The sequence below is a fragment of the Engystomops pustulosus genome, chromosome 4 (genome assembly GCF_040894005.1).
Source record: "Engystomops pustulosus chromosome 4, aEngPut4.maternal, whole genome shotgun sequence".
NCBI classification, from domain to species: domain Eukaryota; kingdom Metazoa; phylum Chordata; class Amphibia; order Anura; family Leptodactylidae; genus Engystomops; species Engystomops pustulosus.
The window spans coordinates 177,185,858-177,212,312 of record NC_092414.1 but is presented as its reverse complement, the minus strand read 5'-3'; the positions used below and the strand labels follow the sequence as shown (position 1 = coordinate 177,212,312).

Genomic DNA, 26,455 nt, shown 5'->3' with positions numbered 1-26,455 from the left:
TGTACTGGCCTCCGTCTTCACAAACATTCACTGCCCATACCATCTGCCAGAACAGCTATTCACAAATACATAGATGAATCCGGCTAATCTGCTGCCTCGTATTGTTATTATTTACGAGAGGTCATTGTCATCTCGGTCCAATTCTTGCGCATCTGCGTTGTGTCACAGGGGTCCTACTTTGGTAGTTGTGATGCCTAATTGTAATTCTCTATTGTGCCACTGTAGCATACTGGCATGATAATATGACTGTAGTATGCAATCGCTGTCTAAGACAACAAACATTTCTATTTAGAGGGTGATTCACATGTACAGGCAGTCACCAGGTTATATACAAGATGGGTTCCCTAGGTTTTTTCTTAAGTTTAATTCGTATGTAAGTTAGAACTGTATATTTTATAATTGTAAACCCAACCACATTTTTTGGGATTTTAAAAATTGGGTTGTCATCAGAACCAGGATTAAAAATAAAGCTGTATTGCAGACACCATTAATAACTGATCATTGTAGCCTAAGGCTAAAGTAAAGTAAATTACCAACATCCAGGGGTCCGTTTGTAACTAGGGGTCGTCTGTAAGTCGGGCGTTCTTAAGTAGGAGACTTTGGGTATTGTCCAACACATAGGGGAAGATTTATCAAGCTGTCTGAAAGTCAGAATATTTCTAGTTGCCCATGACAACCAATCACATCTCCCCTTTAAAATATTCATGAGCACAGGTAAAATGAAAGCTGAGCTGTGATTGGTTGCCATGGGCAACTAGAAATGTTCTGACTTTTAGACACTTGATAAATCTACCCCATAATGTCACTTCTTGGGCTTTTGAAACAGAACTGAACCCAGGTGTTCTGGAAGAATGAATTGTACAATTATTGTTGCAATGCTTTTAACTGATCTGTGATTCACATAATTGTGAATACAGGTACAATGTGCTCCTGCTTCATGGCAGGGACCTTGCAAAGATAATAATTTTATTTTCTCTATGGCTAGATTCGTACACTAAAGATCATGTCCTCAGTAAGGATGAGCCGCTCAACCTGCCTGATACACCAGTTTGCTAGCCCATAGAATACAATGGGAAAATCGATCGGCAGATGATTTGTTTAGATTCCTTGAAAGGAAATCACTATCACATCCAATCAATTTGCCCAATGTATCTTAAGAGCAAGCGGATCACAAATTCATCCGCAAAACAAATTGGGCGTTTCAATTTGCTCGAGCCTGGTAATAATTTTTTTCTGTCTTGCTAGTCACAGATCGGTCTGGCTTCAGTGACTGAATCATTTTCTTGTCTGGCTAAGCATTGTCATCAATGTGCCTAACAGATGGTGCATCTACAAGACAGTCTGGTGGATGTAGTTTTTGGCCATGCCTAAATGTAATCTCATTACTTTCCACTTATTTACAACACGAATTATGTCTGGAGCCTTCTTCTACGGTAATTTAAAGGGTTCTCATGGCTAAGAACCTTCTTAGTTCTCCTGCCAGAGGCAGGGTGTAATGGGAAAATGCACACTGCATGGCAACCTTAATACATCATTGCTTAAGTTATCACATGCCCCACTAGCAGAACTATAGAAATTAGAAAAAAGTTTAATAAACCTTTTTAATATATATGTTCTAAACATTTTTTCCTGTAATAGACATATAAAAAGTTCTATAAATAATAATTGGATTGTTCCATTTCACCAAATAAAATCTTACCTTATTTGAGATGATGGAAACTGTAAAACTGTAAAAATAAAATGTCAAAATTTTCACTTACTGTTCTCACAGTGCCAAAAAAATCAAATAGAAAATTATTGAAATGAGTAAAAAAAAATAGTTTATTTTGGAACACAAAAAAGCAAAAAGTAGTTTTTTTTGAGGCAGGAAATGAAACCAAAAAAATATAAGACTCGCTGCAGTGTGTTTTGGCAAGGGATGTAAAAAGAACATAACAGATAATTGATTAAATCAGCAATAGAGATCACAGCCTCTTTATCTGGTAAGACGAAACGTTGTTGCAGATTTCAGCTTTCACTCAGAAGCTTCGGTTCATTGTGGAATAATGAGGACATACAGCAACCATTATCAGGATGTTAAATGGATGATTCCGGAATAACCAACACTATATAGTCCACAAGAGTATCTACATACCGACAAATACTAATAGCGCCATATGCATCACTTTACAACAGTTGTCTGAAAGCTTCCAAGGTTTTTTGCAACAGTGGAATTTTCATTTTGGCCTTGTGTACAGCCATCAGCATCCGTAAATATTTCCATAAGAAAAATATTGGGGTAACACATTGCAAAACTTACAAATACACAGTGATGTACAGACAGAAAGATGAGAATAAGTAGATCTAGAAGTGTTTGTTTGCAGCTTAGGCTAGAAGCGGATGAATAACTCCACCCTTGGGGTTACATGGAAAGGGAGAGATAATATATGGTATCTATCATTATTATTCTTATTATCATGTAACATGTCCTCAGTTAATTTTCTCCATTTGTATTGGCCAATACATAGCAGAAAAACCTATTTAGAAACTAGGCCAATTTGCACAAAACAACAAATAAAATAATCCAATCTTTATTGAAATTACATATACAACATAAATACAAGAAAACAATATGCAGGTATACATGAGAGTAACGATGGAAAACCATCACATCAGATCATATCATATCATCCGTGGGAATATTGTAGAGGGGCCAGGGATATAGAAGTCAAAAAATTCAAAGGCATTGGGGCAGATTTATCAAGCAGTCTGAAAGTCAGAATATTTCCAATTGCCCATGGCAACCAATCACAGCTCCCCTTTAAAATACTCATGAGCACTGGTGAAATGAAAGCTGAGCTGTGATTGGTTGCCATGGGCAACTGGAAATATTCTGACTTTCAGACTGCTTGATAAATCTGCCCCACTATGGGGGTCATTTACTAAGGGCCCGATTCGCGTTTTCCCGACGTGTTACCCGAATATTTCCGATTTGCGCCGATTGTACCTGAATTGCCCCGGGTTTTTGGCGCACGCGATCGGATTGTGGCGCATCGGCGCCGGCATGCGCGCGACAGAAATCGGGGGGCGTGGCCGAACGAAAACCCGACGGATTCGGAAAAACCGCTGCATTTAAAAAAAAATTTGTGTTGCGAAAATTTCACTCACCTTCATCCTGGATAGGCCGGTGTATTTCGAGGCATTCCAGCGGACTTCAGCGCAGCAGCGCCACCTGGTGGACGTCGGAGGAACTGCTTTGATGAATCCCGGCCGGACCCGAATCCAGCGCAGAGAACGCGCCGCTGGATCGCGAACGGACCGGGTAAGTAAATCTGCCCCTATGTGTCAAAAAAATGCAAAGTGCATTTAAGTACATTTAATATTGCACATGATTTTAGGTATAACATGTAACCAATTCACTATAAATCTTAAAGTGCCAGTGCAAATAATGATCAGATTATTGCCACAATGGGGCAGATGTACTTACCCGGTCCATTCGCGATCCAGCAGTGCGTTCTCTGCGCTAGTTTCGGGTCCGGGCGGGATTTATTAAGGCAGTTGCTCCGACGTCCACCAGGTGGCGCTGCTGCGCTGAAGTTCCCCGGAACGCACTGGAATACACCGAGCCAGGCTGAGTGAAGGTAAGTGCAAGCTCCGCGCCCCTTTTTTTTTTTTTTAAATGCGGCGGTTTTTCCAAATCCGTTGTGTTTTCGTTCGGCCACGCCCCCCGATTGCCGACGCGTGCATGCCAGCGCCGATGCGCCACAATCCGATCGCGTGCGCCAAAATCCCGGGGCAATTCAGGGAAATCGGCGCAAATCGGAAATATTCGGGTAACACGTCGGGAAAACGCATATCGGGCCCTTAGTAAATGTCTCGAAATAAATTACTATTAGTACTTTCTATACCCACTGATGTCAGTCTGATGCAAAACGATCACAAAAACAGAGGCAAACCGCACATATCTGATAATCAGCTTGTTTGTGTGAATCTAGACTTACTCTTTTATCCCAATGAATACACCTACATGGTCAGCTGTGCCTAGCAAACATATGTATTCACTGAGAAAGTGTACGGGCAGCTAAGTCTATTGAGTATTTTAGTAAATATGATGTTGAGGGACTCCTGCCTGCCATCTCCTGTCATTTGCTCCACCCTCTTTATCTGTCCAGTTACATGACATGTTCATTAGCTCAGCATTGGTTGCCTCTATTATCCTTATAGACTACCTCCTACACTGTTGGCTACTACTAAGCGAATACTCCGTCATACCACCCAACTTTCTTCTTTATATGCTGCTGTGGGTTCACAATAAGAGCGGGGGCCTCTGGGGGGGTCACAATAAGCGGGGGAGCTGCTGGGGGGGCTCAATAAGAGGGGGGGCTTATGGCAGTAGTGGATTATAAGATAAGTGGTTTGGGTGGTAAACTTGAGCCCAAACTTTATAGCCTTCCCATTGCCACCAAAACTGCCCACCAAATTTTATATGTAGAAGGACCTTCACCTATGAAATTCTCATACATCTCTTCATGCTCTCAATGCACAAGAACTTTTTCTCGACCTGTGAAGGTCCTCCAAAGGTCCTGAAAGCGCAAATTAAAATTAGGCAGAAATGACACATCCTTTAATCTCCAAGAAGCTTGATTCTAGTACCATATGCAGGGTCTATATATAGCCCAGAGCCCATGACAGCCTTAATCTGCCCGTGACTGCTGGTGGGGCAAAATAAGTGTGGGAACTGATGAGGGGGTACAATAGGAGGTGGAACACAATAAGGGGGAGCACAATAAGAAGGCAAGCTGCCGGAATGGGCAAAAAGAGGGGGAATTGCCAGAGGGGCACAATAAGAGGAGGAGCTGTAGGGAGGGTGGGGTACAATAAGAGAGGGCTATATATGAAGGGGAGCTGCTGGGGGGGACACAATAAGAGGGGCATTTATATGAGGGGGTGTTGCTGGGGAGGCTCACAATTATTGGGGGCTTTAATATAAGGGGAAGCTGGGGGCACAATATTAGAGTATGTGACAGAGAGTTGAGGAACACAATGTAATATTCTATCTGGAGGAGGAATAAGGGGCGGCACAAATGGTAAGGCCTAGGACAAAAAAAAAATTCTGTAGCGCACGTAGCACACTGCATCTTTTGTCCCTCTTTCTCTGCTATGAAATTTAGGAGGCATACTCTGTGGTGTGATGCTCTTCTACTGTACTCACCTTTACCTCTCCTCTTCTCTTTGTCTCTTTCTCTCTGATAATCTCTAATAATCTGCACTCGCTGCTTTCACCTCCTCCTAAATGAACTGCTTCATCTGATTCCCGTCACTGTTTCGGTGGCCTTTCCCCGGCCCTAATCAATGTCCCTTCACCTCGTTAATGAGGCTTTTATCTCCTTGATTTATTTCCAATAGGTCGCGTGTACAGCTGCCCGCTAATCCCAGTGACCTGCCACTCACTGTCCCTCCTGACCAGCAGGAGCTTGGCAGCTTCTTCACATCCTCATTGCAACCGAAACTCTTCCTAATTAGAATTGGGTAAAGGCCATGAGATGTCCCAGTTCCAGCTGTCCAACCACTCCCAGAGAGCCGCTGGCCTCTGCGCTATGTGGTTTGTAGTTTTCTATCTGTAGCACTATCCTCCCTCATCAGCTAAGTGTCATCTCTATCATCTAGCTAAGTAAAGCAGCGAGAAAGTAAGACCTCATTCATACACAATGGTGTTTTGGGGAATTAAGACATACAGTAGTTGGTCCTCCATTAAAAACTAACTATAAATTATTTTTATCAATCATTCTCCCCATTGCATTGCTAAAGGGGCTAATTGCATACTTAGAAGATCATGAGGTTTACAAACAAAATCTAATGCTCTTAAAGGGATTGTCCCAGATAGGTACTCTTCTGAACCGACCATGTCTGGTATTTCCACATAGAGGTATTGGGGGAGATTTATCAGTAGTCAGTTAGAGCATAACTATTCTGGTTGTCCATTGCAACCAATCAGAACTCTGCTTTCATTTTCCCACAGCTGTTTATACAATTGAAGCTGAGCTCTGATTGGTTTCCATGGGAAACTAGAACAGTTTTACGTCAGAAACGAAATGATAAATCTCCCCAATATTCTTTAATAGCAGAAACAACCCAGGATATATCTGGGATAATAGAAATACATTTTTGGGGAGTTAAAGTAGTGCCTTGCTAAAGTATTCGGCCCCCTTGAACTTTTCTACCTTTAATAAACTGAAAAGTGGGGCGTGCAATATTATTTCAGTGCAGCAAACTCACTCCAGAAGTTCAGTGAGGATCTCTGAATGATCCAATGTTGTCCTGAATGACTGATGATGATAAATATGTGTTATCATATCTCTATATAAATCTACCTGCTCTGTTATATCTCAGGGTTCTGCATCATGAAGACCACGGAACAAGCCAGGGAGGTGTCCTGAGGCTGCCGGCTCCTCTTAACGCCGGGTTCCGCCTCCTGGCAGGACCCAGCTGTAACTAACTGCTCGGTTACATATATTATACACTGCAATACATGTGTATTGTAGTGTAAGGGCTTGAACAAGTGCTCGAATGAACGCTTGTTCAAGCCCAAGTCTGGAAAAATTAAAATATGTAAAACAAAAAGTATCATTTTTATAATAATAATTAAATAACTAAAATAAAAGTCCCCTAATCAGGCCAATTACATATAAAATACAAATTAAGTATATAAAACACAAAAAAATACACATATTTGGCATCACCGCGTCCGTATTATTCTGTACAATAAATCGGAATCAATGAACCTGCTCGGTGAACGATGTAAAAAAAACCCACAAAAAACTTAATATACAATTTTTCATTAAATACCCTCACAAAAAAATGTTCTAAGAAGTGATTAAAAAAAAATATGTGCCCTAATATGATACGACTGAAAAGAACAACTTTATTCACAAAAAATAAGCCCTCAACCAGATCTGTCAACAAAAAAACAGATAGACAGACAGACAGATATTAGTCTCTGCCGTTTCACCTCCGGGTGAGAAAGATTTTTGTTAAACAATTGTATAACGCTCTCCATATATAGAACATAGGTTCAGAGTTTGTGTTGAAGTGATTGTATTGCTGTGATAATTATGTAATACAAAAAAGTTCTTTATATACAAGTCATTTGAAAAAGTTTGGGCACCCCTTTGGGAATTTTTGCAGCAGCTATTTCAGTTTGATATACCGAATATACTCATGTATAAGCCGAGTTTTTCAGCACAAAAAATGTGCTGAAAAATGTCCCCTCGGCTTATACACGAGTCAATACATACTTAAAAAATAATAAACTTATATACTCACCCCCCCCCCCCCCCCGATGTGCAGCGCTGCTCCGCGCGGCTCGTCTTCAGGCTTCCACGCCCGTCTTCCATCTTTTGTAACATCATGCTGGGCGCCGCCATGTTTTTCTCCCGGGCGGCGCCTAGTATGACGTCAGCAGCGGCGTGCATACTATGCGCCGGCCAGGAGAGAGCAATGGCGGCGCCCGGCACGATCTTACAGAAGACAGGCGCGGAAGCCAGAAGAGGACCCGCGCGGACATCGGGGGAGCAGCGCTGCACATCGAGGCCACTGGAGGGTGAGTATATAAGTTTATTATTTTTTTAATGATGGGCAGCCTGTATACTACTGGGGGCAAGCTGTGCTGACTGTATACTACTGGGGGCAGGCTGTATACTACTGGGGGCAGGCTGAGGTGGCTGTATACTACTGGGGTGGCTGTATACTACAGGGAGCAGGCTGTATACTACTGGGGGCAAGCCGGGCTGGCTGTATACTGCTGGGGTGGCTGTATACTACTGGGGGCAGGCTGTATACTACTGGGGGCAAGCTGGGCTGGCTGTATACTACTGGGGGCAGGCTATATACTATAGGTGGCTGGCTGGCTATATACTGGGGGTGTCTGTGACCAATGCATTTCCCACCCTTGGCTTATACTCGAGTCAATAGGTTTTCCCAGTTTTTGGTGGTAAAATTAGGGGTCTCGGCTTATACTCGGGTCGGCTTATACTCGAGTATATACGGTATCTAATAACTGATGCACACAGTAATATTTCAGGATTGAAATTAGGTGTATTGTACTAACAGAAAATGTGCAATATGCATTAAAACAAAATTGGGCACCTCAACAGAAAAGTGACATTAATATTTAGTAGATCCTCCTTTTGCAAAAATAACAGCCTCTAGTCACTCCCTGTAGCTTTTAATGAGTTCCTGGACCCTGGATGAAGGTATTTTTTACCATCCCTCTTTACAAAACAATTCTAGTTCAGTTAAGTTTGATGGTCGCCGAGCATGGACAGCCCGCTTCATATCATCCCACAGATGCTCACGTCTGGGGACTGGGATGGCCATTCCAGAACATTCTAATTGTTCCTCTGCATGAATGCCTGGGTAGATTTGGAGCAGTGTTTTGGATCATTGTCCATCCTCGGCGTAACTTCAACTTCGTCACTGATTCTTGAACACTGTTCTAAAGAATCTGCTGATACTGAGAGGAATCCATGCAACCCTCAACTTTAACAATTTTCCCGATGCTGGGATTGGCCACACATCCCCAAAGAATGATGGAACCTCCACCAAATTTTACGGTGGGTAGCAAGTGTTTTTCTTGGAATGCTGTGTTTTTTGGCCGCCATGCTTAACGCCTTTTTGTATGATCAAACAACTCAATCTTTGTTTCATCAGTCCATAGGACCTTCTTCCAAAATGAAACTGGCTTCTTCAAATGTGCTTTTGCATACCTCAGGAGACTCTGTTTGTGGCGTGCCTGCAGAAACGGCTTCTTTCGCATCACTCTCCCACCCAGCTTCTCCTTGTGCAAAGTGCGCTGTATTGTTGACCCATGCACAGTGACACCATCTGCAGCAGGATGATCTGCAGGTCTTTGGAGGTCGTCTGTGGATTGTCCGTGACTGTTCTCACCATTCTTCTTCTCTGCCTTTCTGATATTTTTCTTGGCCTGCCACTTCTGGGCTTAACAAGAACTGTCCCTGTGGTCTTCCATTTCCTTACTATGTTCCCCATAGTGGAAACTGACAGGTTATATCTCTGAGACAACTTTTTGTATCCTTCCCCTGAACAACTATGTTGAATAATCTTTGTTTTCAGATCATTTGAGAGTTATTTTGAGGAGCCCATGATGCCTCCTCAAATGATTGGATACACCTGGCTATGAAGTTCAAAGCTCAATGAGGTTACCAAACCAATTTAGTGCTTCAGTAAGTCAGTAAAAAGTAGTTAGGAATATTCAAATCAAGCAAATGATAAGGGTACCCATACTTTTGCACCTGTCAAATTTTGTTTTAATGTATATTACACATTTTCTGGAAGTACAATAAACCTCATTTCAGTCCTGAAATATTACTGTGTCCATCAGTTATTAGATATATCAAACTGAAATGGCTGTTGCAAAAACCCACGTTTTGATAACTAAAAATGATTAAGATTAACCCCTTAACGCTCTGCGCCGTAGCTCTACGGCGCAGAGGTATAAGGGAAGTATGAAGAGGGCTCACGGGCTGAGTCCTCTTCATACAGAGGTGGGGGTTTTTGCATTTTGCACAAAACCCCCACCGCTAATAACCGCGGTCGGTGCTTGCACCGATCGCGGCTATTAACCCTCTAAACGCCGCCCGCAAAGTCGCGGGCGGCGTTTAAAAGACGGCGGCGCGCGGGCGCCGCCATCTTTTTTTCGATCGCCACGCCCCCGAACGTCATCGGGGGGCGGCGATCGGTTACCATGGTAGCCTCGGGTCTTCTCTTGACACGAGGCTACATGGTTTATGCAGGTTCGTTACAATGAGCCAGTGGCTCATTGTAATGTAAGACCTGCAAAAACGCCATATATTGCAATACTGTAGTATTGCAGTATATGGTAGGAGCGATCTGATCATCTAGGGTTATTGTACCCTAGATGGTCTAAAAAATAGTGAAAAAAAAAAGAAAAAAAAAAGTTTAAAAAATAAAAAAAATTAATAAAATATTAAAAGTTCAAATCACCCCCCTTTCCCTAGAACGGATATAAAACATAACAAACAGTAAAAATCACAGACATATTAGGTATCGCCGCGTCCCAAAATGCCCGATCTATCAAAATATAAAAACGGTTACGGCCGGCGGTGACCTCCGAGGCGGGAAATGGCGCCCAAATGTCCGAAATGCGACTTTTACACCTTTTTACATAACATAAAAAATGAAATAAAAAATGATCAAAATGTCGCACAGACCTCAAAATGGTAGCAATGAAAACGTCGCCTCATTTCGCAAAAAATGACCCCTCACACATTTCCGTGCGCCAAAGTATGAAAAAGTTATTAGCGTCAGAAGATGGCAAAAATTTTTTTTTCTTTTTTGTACACATTCGTTTAATTTTTGAAAATGTATTAAAACACAATAAAACCTATATAAATTTGGTATCACCGCGATCGCACCGAACCAAAGAATAAAGTAGGCGTGTTATTTGGAGCGAAGAGTGAAAGTCGTAAAAACTGAGCCCACAAGAACGTGACGCACGTGCGTTTTTTTTTCAATTTTTCCACATTTGGAATTTTTTTTCAGCTTCGCAGTACACGGCATGTTAAAATAAATAACATTACGGGAAAGTAAAATTTGTTACGCACAAAATAAGCCCTCACACAGGTCTGTACACGTAAAAATGAAAAAGTTATGGATTTTTGAAGTTGGAGAGCGAGAAATGAGCCGGAAAACCCTCCGTCCTTAAGGGGTTAATAGGGCTGCCCAAACTTTTTCATATGACTGTAGCTGTGACAGTCATGCTCTATGTCAACCTAAAGCTACATATAGATGGTTATAACCCCATCAGATATGACCCCTTTGCTAGAATCATCCTAAAAGGGGTTGGCGATCCAATAAAAATGTTAACAAATGCTACATTGCTATAAAATAACAAAAAAAGTTTAAAGAGTATATAATCACAAGTCCTTCCCTAATTAAAATTCAGGTAACTGTTCCCTTATCACAGTTCTATCATGTAAGTACATTACAACCTTATATAAATACTATGAGTAATGTATACATTACGGACAAGAGTAAAATTCACTTTATAGATCCCTTGCCGCTCCTCTATCATTCCCCCATTATTTTGTTCCATTTCAGCAATGACACATGGGTGTATATTTGCAAATGAATACAATTACTCATATAAAAATGGTTCTACTAAATGGTTAATAAGTGTTCATGTTTTTTTTTGTATAAACTTTATTTAAAGGGAGCAGGCTAAAAAAATAGGTTCACTTCAATCATACAGTATGCCACACATCATGCAAGCAACCAAACTACTCCAAAGAAACAGAGATGTGCTAAAGGTCAAAAAAAAAAAACATAAAAAGGAGAGTGTCGAGGGCACTACCTGTCTCGGGGTCGGGCATCCACCGGAGATGATTGATCTCGGACACAGTCAAAGAAAATTCTGTGATACGATGGTGGTGCTCAAACGTGTAGATAAATGCGTAAGTGACAAAATCACATAGCCGAAGAGAAGAATAAACGTGGCACTCATCAGGAACCTTCACTTTTATTTCAGCGGTAAAAACATATCCACGCCAAAGCTAACAGGGGTCCCAAAAAAATTATAATCTTATATTATTACTATATCCACAAAGAATTTTTCAAAACACAGATATGTAAATGTGTGTGGCAGAATCCTCTCCACCAAGGTATATAATTACATAATGGCCTATAATATTTAGATAGCTTCTATATTATATACATATCAAAAAGATGTTTAAAAATGACCTAATGCATTCCACATATAGATCAAGTTAATGAACAAAAATTGGACAGTACATAGAAAGAATACGCGGACACGTGACAGACTAGATGTGAGGCTAAGCAAATGACGAGCTCTAATGACAAAACTCTAATGTGTGTGAGCAGCTTAAAGATTGGGATGTTAACTTAAAATCCAATGTTTGACATCCTGGAATCATCAATGCCGGAATTCATAGTCTGCCTAGGGCAATTCCAACATGCCTGGGGCAGCTGTGAATGTGAACAGTGGCCAACAATACTCAACTGTTATATACTTCTCCTCCTCACGCTGTGTTAAGCTCGGCATTCACAAAAGACAGTTGTTTGCCAATTTTCGGAATGATCGCAGATCGGCAGATAGATACAGCAATCTTTTCATTTCAACTTGACTGCTTGTTTGTCACTTGGTTTTTCCAAGAATAGACATTTGAGATCTTATCTGTACCTTCACTGTGTCCACACGGCTGCAATAAAAGAATCACTTTAGCGCTATGGCCGATTATCATTTATGTGCTCAATAGCTTCCTCCTCTGGCTCGCAGACAGGTTGGTAAATGTTTCTGCCTGTTAGATTTTGAGCATTGAGGAATCTTAATATGTGACTATTATAGCACAATTCAATCCACTTGTTGAAAGATGAAATATTGTATTGTGTAGACTTTGCCCTAGGGAAATGCTTCATGTACAGTATGATAAAAGAAGGGGCATGGCGGGGGAAGGGAGGGTGAGCCCTGATACAAAGCCCCCTGCTGTCCCTGGCAACAGGATGACCTCACTAAGTGACAAACCCGCAAACGGACAATATTTTCTACATTGATAAAGTGGAGGAAAACCAAAGAGCCAAGGTCAGCATGCCAAGTCAAACCAAGAATGTACACTATGTCAGAATAATTATAGTTACAAATATAGCAAGAGGTAGTCAGAGGTCAAAGTGTTAGAGGGCAACACAGTACAGAATCAGGGAGCCAAGAGAAGTCAGTAAATGTAACAATAGGTCAGGTAACAGACATAGGTGAGTATAGGTACAACCAAAATCACTGGCAGAGAAATCGAGCTCCAAGGATAGATTGACAACTTGCTGATAACTAAAATCCAGCTGAGCAGGGCTATAAAAAAATGTCCACATGTCTACTGCACTGAGCAGCACCACAAACCAGGAATGAAACATATGTTATGATTACAACCATTTGTAAAAATCATAAACATGTTAGCATTGCTCAGGTTAGTAAATAACTGCTCTTAGCTGTAACAAAATAGAATGGGTTAACAAAAATATTTTATATCTCAGACTGTCTCTGACAGTCTCTGTCTCTGGCAGTCTCTTTCAGTGACTGTTTCTGATAGTCTCTTAGTGAATGTGCCTTGGGCACTCTCATTCCAGTGACAGTCTGTCTTGGGCACTCTCATTTCAGTGACTGTCTGTCTTGGGCACTCTCATTTCAGTGACTGCCTGTCTCGGGAACTCTCAATCCAGTGACTGTCTGTCTCGAGCACTCTCATTCCAGTGACTGTCTGTCTCGGGCACTCTCATTCCAGTGACTGTCTGCCTCGAGCACTTTCATTCCAGTGACTGTCTGCCTCGAGCACTCTCATTCCAGTGACTGTCTGCCTCGGGCACTCTCATTCCAGTGACTGTCTGCCTCGGGCACTCTCATTCCAGTGACTGTCTGCCTAGGGCACTCTCATTCCAGTGACTGTCTGCCTCGGGCACTCACATTCCAGTGGCTGTCTGCCTCGGGCACTCTCATTGCAGAGAAACGATTTTTCCTGGACCCTGTTTTAACATGTAAATTGAAATTATTTCACATTATTTGTGTGTTTAAAATTTTGCACATTAACCTGTTTTTTTTTTTATTGTTTTGGCATTTTGGTTGCGTTTTGAAATACCTTACAACATATGAGGAGAGGTGATTTGCCAAATTACATTACTGTTAACATTTGTGTTTACAAAATGCAATGTAAACACCATGCATTAGCGCAGTGTTAACAATGCGGTAACATGTGCGTTTTGTAAACGCGATGTACCCTTGTTGCTCCCAGAGATAAGCGGCACATCTGGTCGCTGCCTGTTCATCTCTATGGAGCTGATGGAGATTGCCGAGTACGGTTCTCCGCAATTTCCCTCCGCTCCATAGAGATGAATGGGGCATGCATGATTGGCTGCTCTTCTTATCTCGAGGAGCAACCAGTAGTCTAACAGGGGTACAGCAGACCCCCACCGATCAGCAAGTTTCATGGGAAAACCCCTTTAAGACCCACAATGAAGGTTTTATGACGGCAGAGAGTAAATACTAAACAAAGATTATTCAGCAGCTATTATTAACACTTTCTGTGGGAGCAGGGGCGTAGCTACAGTTGTAGCAGCCATAGAAGCTGCTATGGGGCCTGCAGAGTCATGAGGCCCCATAATCTGACCTGCCACACTAAAGAGTAGAGGAGGTGCACCATTTATACATATTGGGGGTCATTTACTAAGGGCCCGATTCGCATTTTCCCGACTTGTTACCCGAATATTTCCGATTTGCGCGGATTTTCCCTGTATTGCCCCGGGTTTTTGGCGCACGCGATCGGATTGTGGCGCATCGGCGCCGACATGCACGCGACCGAAATCGGGGGCGTGGACGAACGTTAACCCGACCGATTTGGAGAAATCGCCAAAAAATTTTTTTTAAAAAGTGTCGCGGGACACGCGCTTACCTTCATCCAGGATGGCTCGGTGAACTCCAGTACGTTCCGATGCTCTTCAGTGCAGCAGCCTTAGTGAACTGCCTTAGTGAATCGCCGGAAGACCCGAATCCACCGCAGAGAATGCTCCGCTGGATCGTGAATGGGGCGGGTAAGTAAATCTGCCCCATTATTCTGCACATGGTACAGAATAATGTGTATATAACATATATGTGATGTGTATGTGGTGTATGATGTTTGTATATACTGTTTGTGTGTATATCTTCTGTATGTTTGTATATGGCACTGTATGTGTGTAAATGCACTTTATGTGTGAGCATGAGTGTATAAATGTGTGATTCAAATTCAATGGGGCAGATTTATCAAGCAGTCTGAAAGTCAGAATATTTCCAGTTGCCCATGGCAACCAATCACAGCTCAGCTTTAATTTCACCAGTGCTCATGAATATTTTAAAGGGGAGCTGCGATTGGTTGCCATGGGCAATTGGAAATATTCTGACTTTCAGACTGCTTGATAAATCTGCCCCAATATGTATAGATTTTAAGTGGGAAGTGGCGGCCCTATCCAAAAGCCTGCCATGGGGCCCTGCCTCTTCTAGTTACGCCTCTGTGTGGGAGGATAGAAAAAATAAATTTGAGCCATTAACCTATGTAAAAATAAAATTTTACCTTTATGTATAGGTTTTATATGTTTTAAGACATTTGGACAATAAAATTATTTTTTAGGGAATTAATTCGATTTTATGTTTCTACCTTAACTATTTCATTATTTGGTCGATTAACCCATACTGTGGCTTATTTGATGCAGGTTGAGACTAAACTTTTATACTTTTGGTTATGTTTCAGATATTGGTTGATTAGTGATCTTTTAATATTTTTTTTATTAGCATGGGTGTAAGAAAAAAACTATTCTTCTTGCATTTTTAGATTTTCACAAAAAAAAAATTCTTCTGTGGCTATACCAATACCTTTTACAATTTTACTAAACATAGTTTTTTTTTAACTTGAAAATGTTTTATTTTTATGTTACTAATGTTTTTAAAAAACTTTATTTAAAAGTCGTTTTGTTTTAAATACCACATGGGGACAAATTTGGATGGTTTGGTCACTTCTACATTTATAGCAGCATCTAAATGTAGATACAGGTGGACCCCTACTTAAGAACACCTGACTTAGAGACGACCCCTAGTTACAAACGGACCTCTGGATGTTGCTAATTTACTGTACTTTAGCCGTAGGCTACAATAATCAGCTGTAACAGTTATCAAAGCTGTCTGCACTGAAGCTTTATTGTTAATCCTGGTTCTCGTGAGAATCCAACATTTTTAAAATCCAATTGTCACAGAGACCAAAAAAAATTTGGCTGGGGGTTACAATGATAAAGTATATGGTTCCGACTTACATACAAATTCAACTTAAGAACAAACCTACAGAACCTATCTTGTACTTAACCCGGGGACTGCCTGTATTCTATCAGCTGCATAACCGTAATTTGACACCGATTTGTGCTAGATACTTTTGCTATTTGTAATGATAAAATTCTCTTGCAGTTTCCTCTTTCGTCACCCTAGTTAGGACAGCAGCTGGTGCTGAAGGGACACTCGACTCTCCTACATTGCCTGACAGTGACCAAACAGCTTCCCTGTCTCTGACATTCCGTTTAATTAGTATTTGATATAAATATGGATGAAATAAACCCCATCTGCACACATCACACACCATGAGGTGCATCCAAGTGTGACAGCTCTAAGTCCTTGTAGAGATACCAGACTGTCATACAGTGTTCTCAGATCCCTGGAGTTCATGTTCAACATGATGTCTGCACAGACACCTTGTATAAGGCAGATATCCAGGGAGATCTTAATGCTGTACCAATAATGGAGGTGCAGCTCACGGATAATCATTATATTCTGCCATAATATCTCTGCAATGGATTTTTATATAGTGTCTGCAAACATTACAGAATCGCTTTTCTTGCTCCATCGCATTATCCTTGCATTAACCTTGTACGTAGTTCATGCTAAATCGGGCAGAGGAATGGGGGAAGCCTGCTGAGGATTGCTATGATATGGGATATGGTCAGCACTTGGCTACAGTGCAACCAGTGCAAAACCGTCTGTACTGGGGATAGAGGATGACTGCAGCGTCCAGGCGAGGTGGTGCAGAGCTCCATTACACTCATTTTTTTTTTACATATATAGTCATAGAGGCTTTTTTTGGAAACAAAGCAACAGTTTAGTGGCACACCGGTACACGGTGCTGTGGAAGCCGTGCTGCTCAGTAAGGCAATTTTACTGGGGTGATGACATCATTGCGGATGACATCATCAGAGAAGAAGAAGAATCCACAACATATTAGGGTTTATCCTTTGTACGATACCAGTATATCTGATGATGTGGCCAAAATTATAGTGTCATACAGATATGGGGTACCAAAAAATGAACAATAACTTTACAGTTAGGTGGAGGTATGGTTTGTGATGACATCATAAGGAAGATCCACATAATGAGGGAGATCTCCCACCATGTTGTCTGGTTTCTTGTAAAGCTGTTTGAGACTTTTTGGTCTCAATCAAGACTAAGGGCCACATTTACTAAGAACAGTGCAAACTCCACTATGTGTAGGGGGCGCAAGATTCATGAATCTGGTTTCCTCTGCACTGCCCCGACAGAGTGGACCACTTTTTTTTTGGTGCACCTTTAACATGGGCCATGTAACACATTTCTGTCAGACTTTGCATGTTAAATGTGGCGCACGATCCGACTGAGCACTGGAACGCACATTGGGGCACATTTACTAAGGGTCCGCAGCCGCGAATCCGTCGGGTTTTTCCCGAATATTTCCGCTTTGCGCTGTATTTCACGGGATTGTGGCGCACGCGATCGATTTTTTGGCGCAATCGCGCTGACTTTCGCGCGACAGAAATCGGGGGGCGTGGCCACCGGACAACCCGAAGGATTCGAAAAAAACGCAGAATTTAAAAAGCCATTTGTGTCGCAAGATCAAGCACTCACATACACCAGAAAAAAGCAGGTGAACTTCGGCGGACCTCGGTGCAGCAGCGACACCTGGTGAATATCGGCGCACGGACCTTAGTGAATCCCGGCAGAACCCGAATCAGCATCGGAGAACCCGCCGCTGGATCGCGACTGGACCGGGTAAGTAAATGTGCCCCATTGAGTTCAGAAATTTGTGTTGCATGAAGAACGGTGCAGCCGTGACACAAATGTGGTGCAGACACTTATTACATACCTGTGCAAGCAGTTTCCACTGAAAAGAATGTGCAAAATCTGACAGACTGGCACACAGCTATTAGTAAATGTGCCCCGAAAAGTCTCATCTGAGATCAAAAAGTCCCAGCTGAGACCAAAAAGTCTCAGGAAGCTGGACTAGAGACCATTAAAGTGCTTGCGCCAGTTTTGTCTCTGAGTTTACACTCAAAAGAACTTGCAAACTGCTTGCACATGTATTTATAAGGTGTCTGCGCCAGTTTTGTATCACAGCTGCTCTTTGTCCGACAAGACAGAAAAAAGGGCGTTTTACTGCTTAGTTGGAGTTCGCACCGCAATTCTGCACCATGAACAAAGTGCACAGAAAAAATGGTGCACACTTCCAGAGCAGTGCAGGGGGCGCCAGATTTATGCAAACCGTGCGCCAGTTGTGATGAATTTCCTTCACCCTTCACAGGCAAACTGCACATAGTATAGACTGCATTGGTTTTGATAAATGTGGGCCAATGTGGTGATAGATCTTTATACAAAGCTGCAATGGAACCATTGTGGCTGCACAGAGGGGCACCACTACTTCTGCAGGAGGCAGAATGCCCTTTAAAATGTGTTAACTGGAAGTGTTATACCATACATTTACTATATACTAAAGAACCAGTGGATCAAGGTTCAAGATATATCAAGGTTCTAGCTAATAGAGGTCCAGCAGAATACAACACAATCTAAAAACTATTAGGATCTGTTTCGAAGGGGTCGGTAAAATGTGATATACCATAATGGCTTTACCTGGTGGGCATAGAAAAAGCCCCAGCACGACAATATAAGTGATGATGCCATTGATATTTTGTCGAGAAAGCCAATCCCATTGCCAACTCCCTGGCTCATTTATATAAGAATGGAAAAAAACTTTTAGATAAGAATCATGTAGAATAACGGTAATCAGTTCCAAATACATGTCGGAATGAAATGGCAGACATCATGCACTGAATATCTCAAATTTAGAAAAGAGTAGACACCGCCAACCTACCATTAAGTTGTGGGTGTGATAGTATTGGCCAGTAGTTTGTGTGATAAATGGCTCCTGTCATGTGTATGACCCGCTTACTCCAGGTTTGGTCCCGGTGGAGATGGTGCAGGGTTAAACACACCGTGGGCACTCTTCCGTTACATTGTGCCTGATCACTCATACACCAGCCGGCTCGGTAAATGTGAATGTGTATATCTTCATTATAGTAGCATGCTACTGGGTCACCGGTCCGAGGGCCAATAGAGAGTTATGGCTCTGATTATTCAGCATTGCAGTTACTTTAACTATATAAGACTTACTTAATGCAAGTGTTTTTATTGGAGCGAAGGAAATATATGGTTTCACTAAGTTTAACCTTCATGTAGGTTCGCCAGTAGCGGCGAGATATTAATAGTACACTCTGAATGAAGACCTAATTGCAGCAAATACATTTATTAATACATCACCTATGGTTAAGGAAATCGTGTATAAAACTGTGCCCTTCCCTTCTATGTCATAAAACCTTAGGCGACTTTTAAATTAGCTGCTGATGTTGGCAAGAGTTTATGCAATATCCGGAGCCATGTGATCAACGGAGCCAGTATATTGAAAGAAAGCATTCATTTCTATGAAAGCGAGTGTGCATGCTTCATACAGTTCACTTCTTCAAAAATACCAGGGTTTAAAAAACATTTAAGGACAACGTTTTTATGTAAGTCGGCAGGGAGGTTGTTCCAGACATCTTAGAGAACTATGTAGGCGTGCCCGACTCCTTCAGTCATGTAATCCTAGCAGACTTGATGATGTTGAGATTTGTGGGGGTCTTATGATCTAGGTCTCCTTTTTCTTCTTACAACTTCTTATTGTTATTATTAACCTTGGTTGTTAGTTAAAGAGAATCTGGTTCACCAGGTTTCGCCCCACTAAACTCTCTAAATATGAAATGTTGTTTCTAAATTCCCTCTATTATGTGAAATCTCCCACAAAGTAAAAAAAATGTGAGTCTTCTTATCCCATTTTCACATGAGATGAGTCAAGTTTAGTGATAGAAATGAAGTAATTACCAATTTCTTAAATGTCTTTTTAAAAAAAAAATTTTGTATCATTTTTTTATCCCAATTCTCCTATAAACATTGTTAACTTTTTGTAAACTAAAACCTTTGTGCAACAGATCCACTAACCTGTATGCCAGGGGCGTTCAGGCCACTAACCCGTAAAGAACCACCAGCTGTGACAGTGCAACATCTTGAAACAAAGGAAGGGAGATGTTGGCTTTGGCTGCACTTAGTATTTACGCTGTGCTCACTTCTTGTACAACCCACAAATTTAGAGCCCTGCCCCTGGTCATGTAACTCACTGAGCGCACCACATTCATAGGAAAAAGGTAGGGAGACCCAAACCGCTCATTCTGTTCTATAGTACCTAGAAAAAGGTGTCTTTTTAAATATAAGAAGCTTTGTGAGCCACAGAACCAAAGATACAGAGGCAGCTAAAGACATTGGGGCTTATTTACTAAGGGTACGCAGCCGCACTTAAGTCATATTTTCCGACATTTTTAGGGATTGCACGGCTGGGACGGGTATTTAGCAGGGGATTGTGTTGCACACATTTTGGAGCAGCTGCGCCGGCTTTCATGCAACAGAAATCGGGGGCGGGCCGCCGGACGATCCGACTGATTCGGACTGAGCACGGGATTTAACTTTCAAATTGTCGCAATCCAATGCACTTACATGCACCAGGAAGAAGAAGGTGAACTCCTGTGGACCTGAGCCGGGAAGCGACACAGGATATCGGGCGCACGATCTTAGTGAATCGCGGCACAGTACATTATCGTCGGACAATGCACTTTCTCTGAACTCCTCCAGACGGGTAAGTAAATGTGCCCCATAGTTGTAAATGCGAGCTACAGATAAAGATCCAGTTCCGGCCTAATTTTTTTAACTGCCTGTATGTCTGGGTCTGTAGCTTCTTATCTTTAATGTGACACAACAAACATGCTTCTAGGTGCTATAGAACAGCAGACAGGAGCTTCTGAAGTAATACTCCCCCTACAACTACTAAATTTGACTCATCTCATGTGAAAATGAGGTGAGAAGAGTCATATTTGCCTGACTTTGGTGGAGATTTTTTTTTTATAGATAAATTATTTAGATCTATCATAAAAGAGGGAATACTAGAAAGGATATTTTATACCCTACCTGAAGGGGCTGGTAGTTTAGTGGGGTAAAACCTGGTGACAGCTTCCCTTTAAGGGTCATTACTGCTGTAAAGTTAAGTGTTAACATCTTCTCTTGACACTGTTATTTTTCAAAGTGTACTCACCGTCCTTTGCAGCCTTTCTCTACTCCTGCCTAGAACTTTTGCACAGTACTGTGCATTAAAGTTTAATAACAATACTGAAAAAAAGCTCTTTAAATGTGGAAGCTTTAGTTATGCTGACTGCTTCATTTTTACAATCTAATTTTCAACGAACATGATAAAATTGTATTATCTTACAAATAATAATACAAGGAAAGGAAATAAGAAGAACTGCATCTCACTTGATATGCAGGGAAGAAATAAACCTTCCATCCATCCTAAGAATAAAAGACTAGCCAGCCATGTAATGTCCTCATGTTGCCTTGAAAGATGTCCTCATTTTCTGACGACTGGCCTGAATGTATATGAGATATATAGACCTACGGCCTTGCGGCTGCAAGGTCGGCCCTCCTTACACTTTGCACATCATTAGCTTTATTCATGTTGTATAATGTCTCATTTAAATATGTAAAATTTTTGATGTTGAGATCCATTAGGATTGCTTTCTTATATGTTTTAATATGTATGATTGAGATGTAGCACTTAGGGTGACTGTTTTTTCCTTAAAATCCATGCATTTAGAATTTTTATTGAATAATTTTAGGTATTAATTGCATATTTCCATCCATGCATACAGAAAGGACTGTTCAATTAAATTTATACACACCCAACCTGGAGCAAATAGTTCCTTTAACCCCTTAGTGACAAACCCATTTCCGTCCAAGATGTCTAAGCATTTTTTGCTTATTTCACCCTCGGATTTTAAAAGCCGTAAAACTTTTGAAAGCTGTAGAAGTCAGCGCGCGGTCCGCAGGGAGTTACGGTAATCCCCGACCATAATACCGTAAATAACCACACAATACCATTGTTTAACCATAAACTTGTGGGTTGACTTGAGGGTCAGCCACAGCTTTTATTACTAGAAATTAAGTAATTAACCTTTTTTTAAATATATTTTATGATATTTATATAAAGGAGCCATACCACAATACTATCTCTTGTTTGCCTTATCCCTTTGAGCAGTCATTAGCCCAAAGGCTATACGTCTCAAGGCTTCCAGATATTGTGGTTAGTATTGGCTGGGAGTATTGTGAACTTGTAGGATATTTGTACACTGCACAGTTTTCTACGGATTTCCGCCCTGCAGGCAACTTTCCAAAGGTGGACGTGACTGGGAGCAGTGTGGGTGGGAACGTGGAAGCCCAGGCTCACCTTATTTACTATAGCTTCCACTGGTATACAGTCAGAGGCTATAGCTGAAATCTCTACCAGGACCTAGTGGAGATTGTTATCCGGCACTCATAGTCACTGACAGATTTACTAGAAGCTTGGGGAGTATCTTAGGGGGTGCAGAGGTTGTGATCGCACTTAGGCCCAAGAGGTTTAGGGGGCCCTTATGGTGTCACTTTCCCATATGAGAAGACTATTACTATAAACCATACATTATAGTCGGGGGCCTGGCACAGACTTTGCACTGGGGCCCATCAGCTTCTAGTTACGGCACTGACTAAAAGGATAGACCATCTAATTAAATCTGCAGTGCAGTGCTTCAGCGGAAGGAAGGCGGGTTTAAAAGCCGTAGTGCACCCCAAATATGTCTGTTTAAAATAATATGCTTACCCCAGTGAAATAATTTTATCTTAAATGGGTTGTCTGGGATCAAACACTTTTTTTCTGGGCCCCAGAAAGTAATACTTATCGTTGTCCCCGATCCAGCGTGGCATCACCTGTCAACACTGACCTGTGTTGCTATACGTTCGACAGGCACTCTGGCTATAGCCTCTTTACTAACTGTACCGTCATATGTGACTGCACACCATCTTTAGTTACACCCCTAAAAGGGTATACAACTACGAACTGTAAGAAAACATACAGACGCTGGTGCACCAGCCTATGATAAAGGGCAGGGCAAAGGGTTATGCGAAAACGCCCCTTTCTAGCCCACTCTGACGTAGGCTGTGCCCCTCCACACTCCTCATAGTGGCAAAGTGGCAAGACCAGTTATTGTTTCAAATTGTGGAGAATCCCAGATGGTGGTCCTAAAATGCATTCAAGCTACTATATATATATATATATATATATATATATATATATATATATATATTAATATTGAAAACACATATAACAGCAAAATATGTATCAGCTCCAAAAACAAAGTTTTCTGCTTTAAAGAGCTAGATATCTTTAGTAAAAAGTCTTATTGCATCAGTTCAAATCCTTTTATATACTGTGCGTAGTTTTGATGTTTTTTATTGATTTTCTGCTTTTTGTATTACATTTAGTAATGGTGAATCGTTGTCGTATTTTTTCTATATCTTATCCTCCAAAGTCAAACTCAAAAGACAAAGTAACAAACAAAACTTTCAGCCGTATTACTAGATCACTATAATATAAACTACAACCTTGTCAAATAATGAAAGTGACCCGGGACTTAGAAGAAGTTAACACTCTCATCTGCATGTCTCTATCGGGTCAGCATTCTGTTTTTACAGGGGAAAAAAATCAATATGTTGTAGATTTAGTATTAGAACAGAATTGTGCGTTTCTGAAACACTCTCTGATCTTAGCTGAATCATTTATAACGTGAGTTTCTGATATGTCCTCTAGGGGTTTGACTTGTGCTGAAACACCAGTAAGCAAGAAATACTAGGAAGATTATTAATCTTTCTACAGCCAAGGAAACGTATGGGTGTTCTGCAATCATTAAAGATTGTACTATGCCTAAGATGGCTATACTACCGCGACTGGTGCGCTGATACATGAAGCCACTGCTGTTCTTGGATAAAGTTCTTGGATTTGTGCTGTGAAATGAAGACTACAGTAAGATATCGAGGAGAATCTTTGCTGCACAATATACTTTTACTCTGTGGTGTCCTTCCACCGCTCTAGTATCCAGTCCAGTCCTCCTTTTTCAATACTTAGGTGTGGAGGACTATAGCTTCTATTAAGACTCAGCTGATGTGTGAAGTCTCATTTTCAGGAAGTACTTTATGTGGAATAGTATGAAAAGTAGCTTTATTCCAGAACAAATAAAAAATCCTTACCTAACCAAACCATAGTCTTTCCCAAATTTAAGAAGGAAAGTATATGGTTTTGCTGGTATCTAATACATAAGTTGCGGCGACCCTATGGCACAAGTGCCAGGAGAGGCATTCAGAGCCATATCTGTGGGCACCCAGTGTTTGAAGCAACACATCCTAGGTTTCTGGAGGAGAAAGAAGGTGTGGACCGGGCTGGATTATTATTGGAGCTCCTGCCTTGTGATCCTTCCTATACAGGGGGACCCTGGAAGCAACCTACAATGATAATCTGAATTTTACCTCTTTTGTTCAATTGTATCAGTTTCCTCAAGTCACCAATGCTATGTTAGCACTTTGTGATTTATAACTGGATTTTTGGCTATAGTTTGGGCACTCAGTCTCTAAAGGTTTCACCATCACTTTAAAACATTATAGTCTTATTAAAACTTTTTGTTAGGGGCAGCACGGTGGCTCAGTGATTAGCACTAAAGGCTTGCAGCACTGAGGTCCTGGGTTCAAGTCCCATTTAGGTCAACATCTGTAAAGGGTTTGTATGTTCTCTCCGTGTTTGTGTGGGTTTCCTCCCACACTACAAAACATACTGGTAGGTTGATTAGATTGTGAACCTCTTGGGGACAGGGACTGATTTGGCAAGCTCTGTGTAATCTGCGTTCGCTATATAAATAAAGCAATTAGTTGCTGGTGAATAGTTGGTCTAGAGTGAAAATATATAATTTTGACGGAATCTGTGGCTTGCACAATCTTGAAGACACTTCATGGTCTTCTACTGTCTTCAGCTAAATGTAGCTAAATGGTTGCTGTATAGCACTTCTGATTGTGTGCACATTACCCCTGAAACTTCTGATGGTAGGTGTGCTGGACGTTCCTACACATGATGCCCTGATGCACTGAATTAGCATGTGCGGGATGGTTATGGCTACTAAACTGCCCTCTTCTACGTCTTGATAATAATCTCCTTGGGAGTAATTAGCTGCAATCCTGAGAGCTCACACACCTCATTAGAGAGGGGATTAGACTGGTGTAAGGAGAGGATCACAAGTCTGCTTTACACTGGGGGGAGACGATCCTCATAGCGCCAGATGAAAGGCCCAACAGCTTTCCCATATGATTAATATAATTGATTAATAAGGAAATACACATTAATAATACATACATACATAAATATGCTTATGGAGTGAATTTCTATACAGGCTATAGTTATTATTGCTAGGAATAGGAGGCCACATTGAACTAGTACATGTCAGTGATCCGGGAGATTCTGTCTACTCAACATCAAATAAACGCCATGTAGTCAAAGCTTTTTGCTCATTATCAGTTAATAAGTTAAGGAGTTGTCCAATAAAAAAAAAAATCTGTTCTGTGCATAAAAAGTCCTAAACTTATGGATTGTAAGTGTGATTTCCACGTAGGCAAACTTTCACTGAGTTTTAAGCAAAGTGTAAGTAACATTCAATAGTTGTGTTCTGTTTTTTTTCTAAACCAAAGGCGACATTAGGATTAACATTAAGATTTTACTTTAGAATTTTATTTTATTATTTTAGAATTATCGTTACATTATTTTACCTTTGATTGTCTTATCCAGTTCTGTGCAGAACAGAAGTTTTACATCCACCAGGGCTTGGCATAAATTGACATTCCTGCTATTTACAGCTGCCTTCTTGCCCCTCTGTTTCGGGGTATAAATAGGGCTATATGTACCCACATCCTCTAATGAGACACTTCTTTGCTGCTTTGCTACTCCCTGACACTGCAGAATTTTTCTTTAGTGTCTTCCCAGATATAGTAATGGAGAATAGAGGTGTGGAGATAGATAGCATCTTGTGAGGAGGCATGTGACTTGCAATGTCCTATGACATTAGTAATACTTCAATGACATTGGGAATGTTCCTGGAAGCCAATATAATACAACAGACTATTCACAGAGAGTATCAATACATAGTTACCGAGATCCACTGTATCGACAAAGAGACACACAAAAAAAAGACTTTAAATGAAGATATTGATGTTTTTAACCTCTGCCCGCCACCTTATACCAGTGAATCCAATGTGAAAACCTATAGTCTTTTGCCTTGAAATCGTGGGCTGGAAGACATTGCAAGGCTGCACTGAGAAATTCAGGATTGGTAAAAAAATTGGCATTAGAATTTTACAGAAGATATTTGGGACAAGTAGAAGGTCATCTAAGATGGAGCTGCGGTCGAGGGGACATCTCCCTCTTAAGGCCGGCATCTCCGATCAAGCACATTCTTTGGGTCTTTGTGATTTTGCTGACAGGAGGGCATTTGTGTCTCTTCAGCAACTTCCTCGTCAGGTCACTCTCCTAATCAGGTTCAAAATGTTAATTACTTCGTCGGCCAGAATAATTGGGGAGAGTATCTCAGCTCCTGATTGTCATCTCATAAGAACGACCAAATGTTCTTCATATCT

General features: G+C 41.3%; 1 protein-coding gene across 8 annotated transcripts in view; it reads left to right on the top strand.

The window, feature by feature from the left end:
• MEGF11 (multiple EGF like domains 11) overlaps positions 1-26,455 on the top strand; it is a 298,071-nt gene that overhangs the window by 211,717 nt on the left and 59,899 nt on the right. The gene's annotated exons all lie outside the window — the stretch shown is intronic.